Raw genomic sequence first — 8,928 nt, 5'->3', positions numbered from 1 at the left:
ACCTAGTTGACCCACTAATAGTAGCTGGGAAAACATCACCTTGGATGGCGAGTTATCCTTACCTATGTGCCCTGATTTTACTTATATTGATTTAAAATATTAGGTTTTTGTGTGGCAAGAGTGTAGATGAACATTTGGAGAACTGTTCAATAATTTTATTAATTGGGGACCTTTTAGACAGTTTATTAACACATGTTCAGAATGGAATATTACTAGATGTGATTTATCTAATGTTACTAGGATGCCTGATGTCATTAATGGATCGCTTACTGGAGCTCGCTTGATGGCCTGGGCAGATGGAGGCAATGCAGATGCTCAATGGGCTTTCATGGCTGCACCCACTGCTGTTTCGACTCATTTTTGGAAGGTCCCAGCAGCGCTGAAACCCATGATGCTATCCAATGGATCGTTTTTGGGAATGGCGAACTCTGCGTCCACTTATAATTTTACTTTGTACAAATCTTATGATGTAACTGCTTGTGTACCTCTGCCTTATGTATTTTTAGTAGGAAATTTTACATTTTCTCCTTCTCTTTCTTGCTTTAATTGTCGCCTGTATTCTTGCGTTAATTCCTCTCGATCTTAAAGACAGTGATAGTATTATGATTTTTCAACAAGGAACTCATATTTGGCTGCATGTTAAATTAGGAAGAGAATGGTCCCCAAATCCCCTGGATAGAGTTGTTAATCAATTTTTAACAAACTGCTAAAACGTACAGAGCATATGATTGCAACCATTGTAGCTGTGATTTTAACTTTAATACTATTACCACTGTTGCTGCGGTGTCTGGAATTGCCCTACATGCTTCCTTACAAACTAAACACTGTGGAAGATTGGCACCGGGATTCACATGAATTGTGGGTTTCACTGGTAGAAATTGATGCTCGGTTACAAACACAGATTAATGTTCTTAAACAAATGGTGGGATGGTTAGGAAAAAAGTTATTGGTTGTGGAAAAACAGTTATTATTGAAATGTGATTGGAATTCTACTACCTTTTGCATTACTAATGTAAAATATAATGAATCTATATATGATTGGAATGTAATACAGCAGTATTTATTTGGAAATTCTACTGCTTCTCAATTGATTGCTCAGTTACAATGTAATGTACATGATATTTTTGGTAAACAATTTGCAAATGATGATGCTTCTAATATTGCTGATGCATTTATTAAACATTTGGAAGGGTTGGAACCGAAAGAAATACTACAAAGCATTTCACATACTGTTAGTAGTATGGTAATTATGATTGCTATTGTTTTGTTTATACTTGTACTGTTATGTTTGATTTTTATGAAACCAGTGCAAGCTTTTAAGATAACCCTGTGGAAAGTTTTACTTTTAAACAAAAAGAAAAAAGAAGGAAATTGTGAAGACTCTGTGTCTATGTTGGAGGGGCAGAATGATGCAGACTCCAGCCTCAGGATTATCTGAGGATTGTGTTTGTGTATGTGGGAAGCTCTTGGCATGCCGGGCTAGAGAGGGAACATATTCCCTCTCTCTATCTCAAAGTAATTGTCACAGACTCCTGGGAGCTGAGGAAGTATCTCTTCTGCTTACTTAAGCATAGAAGAACAGTTAGTCACATAGATAAACAGCTAGTCAAGTATTTTCCTGAGTACGAGGAAGTGGTTTGAGCTTGCTCTAAAATAGTTTAGATAAAAATATACAAAGACATTGTTTCATAGTTTAAGCAAGATTGTATCTGTTGAAATTATTTTGTGTGAATGTCTCCTGACTAAATCTTGGCAAAGATAATGCTTGCTTGTCCTTATATACCCACAAGGAATAAAGCACAGCATGCAGTGGCAATTGCTGTTTCCACTCAGTATACTCTGTGTCCTGGTGATTTCACCAACTTTACCCAGGGATCCCAATGATTCAGTCGTTGACATTATGTCTCCCAACACATGTGAGTCACAAATGTCATGAAGTCCTAACAGGTTTTTGATATCAGATTGTGACAAAATGGTCAAGATGTCTGGCAGTATGATGTCACTATGATAAAGAAGTCACAGTGGATTTCTAATATCACATGTCATATCTGCAATATTAAGAGGATGAAAGATTATGTTCTCACAAAATGCCTATTTCAAAATATCAACATGTCACACAGTTATTTGTAAATATCATCCTTGTGATATCACATTGGGTTCCTTTTATCACAATGGAAATGTGATATCACAATTTGTTATGAGGTGAGAATTGGTTTCTGATATCAACCCACATGCCACATTTGAATTAAGATGAAATCACAGCGTAGGCAATCAAAATGTGCCTATGATGTCACAATGAGGATGTAATGTCAAAGTGCTATCATGCCAATGTAGTTTGCTGACATCACAATGAGCTCATGGTGTCATAAACACAATGAGATATTATACAGGTGATGATATCACAAAGGTTTTGTGAAGTTACAATGGCATATCTGCTCTCAACTGTCTATAGTTCACAATGAGAATATGAGTTCAAAATGGGACTGTGATGTCTCCAAAGCATGTGTTGTCAAAAATGTGATGAAGTTCCTACAGCATTATAATGTCACAATGAGACATGTTGATCATGACCTCTGGCCGTTTGATGTCACAATGCTTATGAAATTCCACTGGATTTCTGATATCACATGTCATACCTTAAACAATATGAGGTTTAAAGGAGTTTATGCGTTCACAAATGGCCCAAGATATCACAATAGCAGCATGGCATAACAGTTACGAGGAAAGAGTGATTGTGATGTCACAGTGGGTTAGTTATATCACATTGGCAATGTGATGTCACAAAAGGATTCAGAAGTCACAATGCGAATGAAGAACCAAGTCTTGTTTTGTTGATTCTTTCTGTGTTATTTTTTTTTGGATTCTAATTCATTTAATTCTGCTTTAATTTTCATTATTTCTTTCTGTCTACTGGATTGGGGTTTATCTTGTTGCTCTTTTTCAAAGTGCTTCAGATATCTCATTAAATTGTTGTGTTCAGATCTCTCCAAGTTGTTGATGTAGGAACTCAGAGCTATAAACTTGCCTCTGTGTATTGCCTTTTCTGTGTCCCAGAGGAGCTGGTAAATTGTGTGTTCTTTTTGGTGAATATCATGAACATTTGAATTTCATTTCCATTCTCTTCCATGACCCACTGGTGACTCAATAGTGTTTTGTTCACCTTCCATATGTTACAGGACATTCTTTGGTGGCTTTTGGTGGTCAGTTCTAATTTTATTCCCTTGTGGTCTGAGAGAATGCAAGGTATAAATTCAATGTTTCTGAATTTGGATGTTTGGTTTGTGACCTAAATTGTGGTCTATTTTTGGAAAATGTTCCTGTGCTGCTGAGAAAAACGTGTATTCTGTTGCTTCTGGGTGAAATATCGATAGATGTATGTCAAATCTATTTGATCTATGTAGTAGATCTAGGGTTTCTCTGTAGAGGTTTTGCTGAGTTGATCTATCTAGTGGGGATAGTGGTTTATTAAAGTGCCCAACAATTAATATGTTTGGATCAAAGTGAGATTTGAGGGAAAGCAGAGTTTCATGGATACATTTGAGTGCTCCATTGTTTAGCATATAGGCTATTAGAATTTTAATATCTTCCTGAAGGAGAGATCCCTTAATTAGTATGTAGCGACCTTCTTTATCTCTTCTCACTAAATTTAATTTGAAGTCTATTTATCTGATATTAGGATTGCAACTCACACCTCTTTTTTGTGTGTGGGGGTCCTTTACTTGGTAGATTTTATTCCAGCCTTTCACTTTTAAAATGTGTTTGTTTTTATGGGAAATGTTTGTTTTTATGAAGGCATCAGAGAGAAGGTCCTTGGTTTTTAATCCAACTAGACAGTCTATGTCACTTAATTGGAGAGTTAAGTTCCCTAATGTTGAGAGTTAAGACTGAAAGGTTTTTGGTCGTTCGTTCCATGTCAACCTTCTTGGGGGCTGTGACAACTGGGTTCTTCCGATGATTCTTGGATTCTCCATTTGTGTGCTGTTTCTTGGCCTTTACTCTGGTCTTGTTGCTTTTTTCTGTATAAGACATGTTTAAGTATCTTTTATAGGGCTGATTTGATGGAGAGAGTATTGTTTCAGCTTTTCTTAGCTATGGAAAGTTTTTATTTTACCTTTAGTTATAAAGAAGGATATAGCTGTGTACAGTATTCTTGGTTGATAGTTGTTTGTCTTTCGGGCATGGCATACATCATTCCAGACTCTTCTTGCTTTGTCTTTCCTGAAAAATCTGAGGTGATTCTAATTCGGTTCCCTTTAGAGGTGATTGATCTTTTCTCCTTAACAGTCACAGTTGATTAAAGTGTCACATATCATACCAGAAATATTATGAGTTCCAAAACAGATTATGATCTCACAGAGACCTAAATTATCAAAATTGCAGCAAGTCACAAAATTTAAGAGGACAGGACTGCTTTGTGATGTCATAGTGTTTGAGTGATGTCACATTTGAAATAGGTTATCACTATCATTATAAGGATATCATACTGTTCATATATCAACCAACATGCCACATTTGAAATGGAATGAACTCACACAATAGACATTCATAATGTTTCTATGATAGCATGATGACAATGTGCTGTCATAATTCTATGATGTCATTTTAATTTTGTGATATCACAATGAGCTGATTGTGTCAAAATGAGTGTGATGCCACACTGGTAATAATGTTGCAAAGGCCTTGTGATGTTAAAATTGTATGTCTGATCACAATCGATATTAGTTCACAAAGGGATAATGATGTCACAAAGGCCATATACATTTTCAAAGGTGATAAGAGATCATGCGATATTTGGAGTATTAGAATGTGAATGTGATGTCACAATGGCAATGTGATTTCACGTGTTTGAGATGTCACAGTGGTTATGAGGTCAAAATAGGTTCATTATGTCACAGCAAGTTTGAAATATAGGAATCACATATCCAATTTCAAGTGTTATTAGTACACAATTTGGATAGGAGTTGACAGAAGCAGCTTTATGTCCCAGAGGCCATGAATTTTCTAAAATGTTATGAAATTACAATGGGTTTGTGAAAAACAATAGGACAGTGATTTCACAATGGCAATGTGGTGTCACAAAGTGATTGTGATGTCATAATGGTTATGAGACCACAATGGGATTCTGGTATCAAATCACATGACAAATGTGAAGTAGAATTACATCACAGAATAGGCATTCACAATGTGTATAACATCACAATGATAATGTGATGGAATTATATTATGTCATTGTAGTTTGGTGATGTCTTTATGAGCTAAGGGTATCATAATGAAAATGTGCTGTCATACTGGTGATTACATCAGAAAGGGTTTGTGATGTTCCAATGGTATGACTGATCCCAATTTTCCTTAGTTCACAATGAGGATATGAGTACACAAAGCTATCACAATGGCATGTCGAATATGATCATGATGTAATAATGGGAATGTGGTGTCACAATGGGTTTTTGATGTCACAGGGGTGATGAGAACACAATGGATTTGTGATTTGAAGGTATACTATGTAGGTAGGTTTCTTTAGGTACCTGATGAAGAAAATGTGCTAGTCAGGGAAAATACCAAACTGTTGCCCGCACCCTGCATGGTGGAGAGGCATGGCAACAAAAGGAGTCCTACTATTGGACATGGAGTTATCTTGGCCAGGTAAAGGAAGAGAGGGTGCCAGGTAGCAAAAGTAGTGGCCACACTGGAGCTGAATATGACCTTAGGGACAGGGACACTCTTATGGTCAGATGGGAGGCATGAGCTGGGGCGTCCCAGGATGTGACCTAAAAAGAGGGCAAGGTGGACTACTTCCAGGTGTTCCAGCTACCTATGTAACAGAAAATGGACAGACATTTATCCAAGAGGAAAGGAAGTGTCTGCACAAGGGACTGCATGGCCTTAGGCATACCTTACATTCCAGCCTTTTGATAATTATGAGAAAGGGTGCAGATTCTCTCTGGCTAGTACCTGCTGGCCAGAGGCATTGACATCAGGGGTAAAATGCTGAAATGTGGTCCCCTCCGGGAGAAGGCAGCAGCTGTCCCTTGGTGGTAGTCCTTCAATGAAGTCTGGGTGAAGTCAAGTCTCCTGTGGCAGGGAAGGACCGGTCAAAAAACAAAACAAAAAAAAACAACACAAATCTTATGACAGAAAAAGAGAACACACACAAATAAACAAAAAAAGAATGTGCACTCTCTCCACTTCTCTTCAATTTAGAATTAGTGTGTCTCACTAGAGCAATAAGACAAGATGAAAAGAAAAGGAGATCCCAAAAGAACGATGAAGTAAAACTGACCTCTCTTTGCCGATGACATAATCAGATATAGAAAGAACTCCATGGACTCCATACTTAAGTTATTGTACCTGATCCATAAATTTGGCAAAGCAGGAGTATATAAACTTAAACCTCAAAAATGAATGGCTTTTCTGTATGCCAATAAAAAGAAAGACAAGGCTGAAATCAGGAAAACAACTGCTTTTATAATAGCCACACAAAACTAAAAAACTAAAATAACTTAAAGAAGTGAAAGACCTCTATGATAAAAACTTTTGAAACCTGAAAAACGAAATTAAAGCAGAACTGAGGAAGTGGAAATATCTACCATAATCCTGTCTTGGTAGGATTAACATCATGAAAATGGAAAGAATGCCAAAGTCTATCTACAATTTCAATGTAATACCCATCAATATTCCAACCTCATTCTAAAATGAAATAGAAGAAGCAACCCAAAACCTTATATGGAACAAAAGACTCCAAATAGCAAAAAATAATTCTTAGCAGTGAGAAAATTACTGGAATAATACCAAACAAAACTTCACACTCTACTACAAAGCCATAGTAATTAATACAACTTGGTACTGGCACAAAAACAAGCCTGAGTATCAATGTAATCGAACTGAAGGTCCACAAATGAACCCACAGTCCTAGAAACACTTAATTCTCAATAACAGAGCAAAAAACATATAGAATGGAAGAAAGGCATCCTCTTCAGTAAACAGTGCTTGCAATATTGGTAAACTATGCAGAAAAATAAGGTTTGATCCATATATATCACCTTGCACCAGACTCAACTATAAGTGGATCAAAGACCTCAAAGTCAAAACAGACACCTTGGAAACATTACAGGAAGGAATAGGATAAAAAATCTAGGGCTCGTAGGCACAGGCCAAAATTTTCTTAATGAAGTCCCATAAATGCAACAAATCATAAACAGTTTGGACAAATGGGATTGCATGACATTACAGGAAGGAATAGCAGAAACTCTAGGGTTCCTTGGCACAGGCTGAAATTTTCTTAATGAATTCCCAGAAACAAACAAATCTAAGAATGGACAAATGGTATTGCATGAAATTGCAGTGTTTCTGCAGGGAAAAGGATATAGCTAGCCAGATGGTGTGAAAAGGACAATGTGATGTCCCACTGGTAATGATGACAAAAATGTTTTGTGTTGTTACAATGGCATATCTGATCTCAACTATCATTAGTTCACAATGAGGATACCAGTTCAATGCATAAATGTAGCCCCAATGGCTACATGTTTTTATAAAGGTAATAAGAAGCCATCATATGACTGGGATGTCATAATGTGGTTCTGATGTCTCAATGGCAATGTGTTGTGCAATGGGTTTGTGATGTCATAGTGTAGTGAGGTCACAATGCGTTTGTGACTTTACGAGTTTGTAATATCACAATCTCATGTCCATTTTCAATAGCTACTTGTTCACAATGATGATATGAATTCACAGAAGTAGCTTGAAGTCCCAAAGACAATTAATACTGCCAGTGTGATATCTTAGTCTCTTTGTGAGCTCATAGTCTGTTTTCCACCTCATAATATGTCAGGAATGATAAGTGATATCAGAAATCCACTGTTACATAAGGATCACTGTGACATACTCTTACAGACACCTGACTTTTGTGTCATATTTTGACAGCTCAAATCGTTAAAACTGCATCATATTTATGACAAAACATGCCTTTGAGACATCAACGTCACACTGAGAACTCATATACTCATTATGAGGTAATGAAAATTGAGATCAGGCATATGATTTTGATACCACCAACCCACGATGACATCACATACCTATTGAGTCCTGATCATCAGTGTGTCATCACCAACTCATTGTGAAATCAAAATATTCTTATGACATGATGTAACATCATATTTAAACTGTGATTTCACTATATCATTTTGTTTTCACAAACATATTTTGACCTGATAACATTTTACAAAATTCATGGTCTTTGGGACTTTAAACTCCTGTGACCTCATATCTTCATTGTGAACTAGTAGCAATTGCAATGCGATTGGCATATTACAAACTCCTTGTGACATCACACACACATTGTCACCTCATCACCATCGTAACATGACAAACCAATTGTGATATTATATTGCTGTTCTGACATCAAGATCACATTGTGACATTCCAAAACTCATGAACTCTTAGCACCTATGTAAAAAGACATGGCCTTTCTGGCATCACAGTCCCTGTGTGTACCCAAATCCTTATTTTGAGCTAATGTCAAATGAGATCACACATGCAGCTTTAACATCACAATCCCTTTGTTCCATCATCTCTAATGTGTCATCATAGTTTTTTTTATGACACCATCTGCTAATTGTAACCTCACCAAATAAGAGTAGCATCATAGCATTATGATATCATGCCATTTAGATGTGTTTGCAAAGGGGCCATGATGATTCTCAGGTCACATCAATTATTGGGTCCCCACTGATTATTACAATCTCCACTGATTTTCATGTCCAATCAAATCCTTGAATCATTCTAAACCAAAACCTAAGCGTCCCTTCTTTTTCTGCATTGAGTTGACTTGAAACGCAAATCTAACAGATAACATGGAGGAAACCATAGAAACACACTAGCTAAGAATAATTAACACTTGGTAAATGTTATCCTTAACAATCCTAAGTGTCT

The sequence above is a fragment of the Dipodomys spectabilis genome, unplaced genomic scaffold, assembly GCF_019054845.1.
Source record: "Dipodomys spectabilis isolate Male_0828 unplaced genomic scaffold, ASM1905484v1 ptg000028l, whole genome shotgun sequence".
NCBI classification, from domain to species: Eukaryota; Metazoa; Chordata; class Mammalia; order Rodentia; family Heteromyidae; genus Dipodomys; species Dipodomys spectabilis.
The sequence above is the reverse complement of the archived record's forward strand: the minus strand, read 5'-3'. Positions refer to the sequence as shown.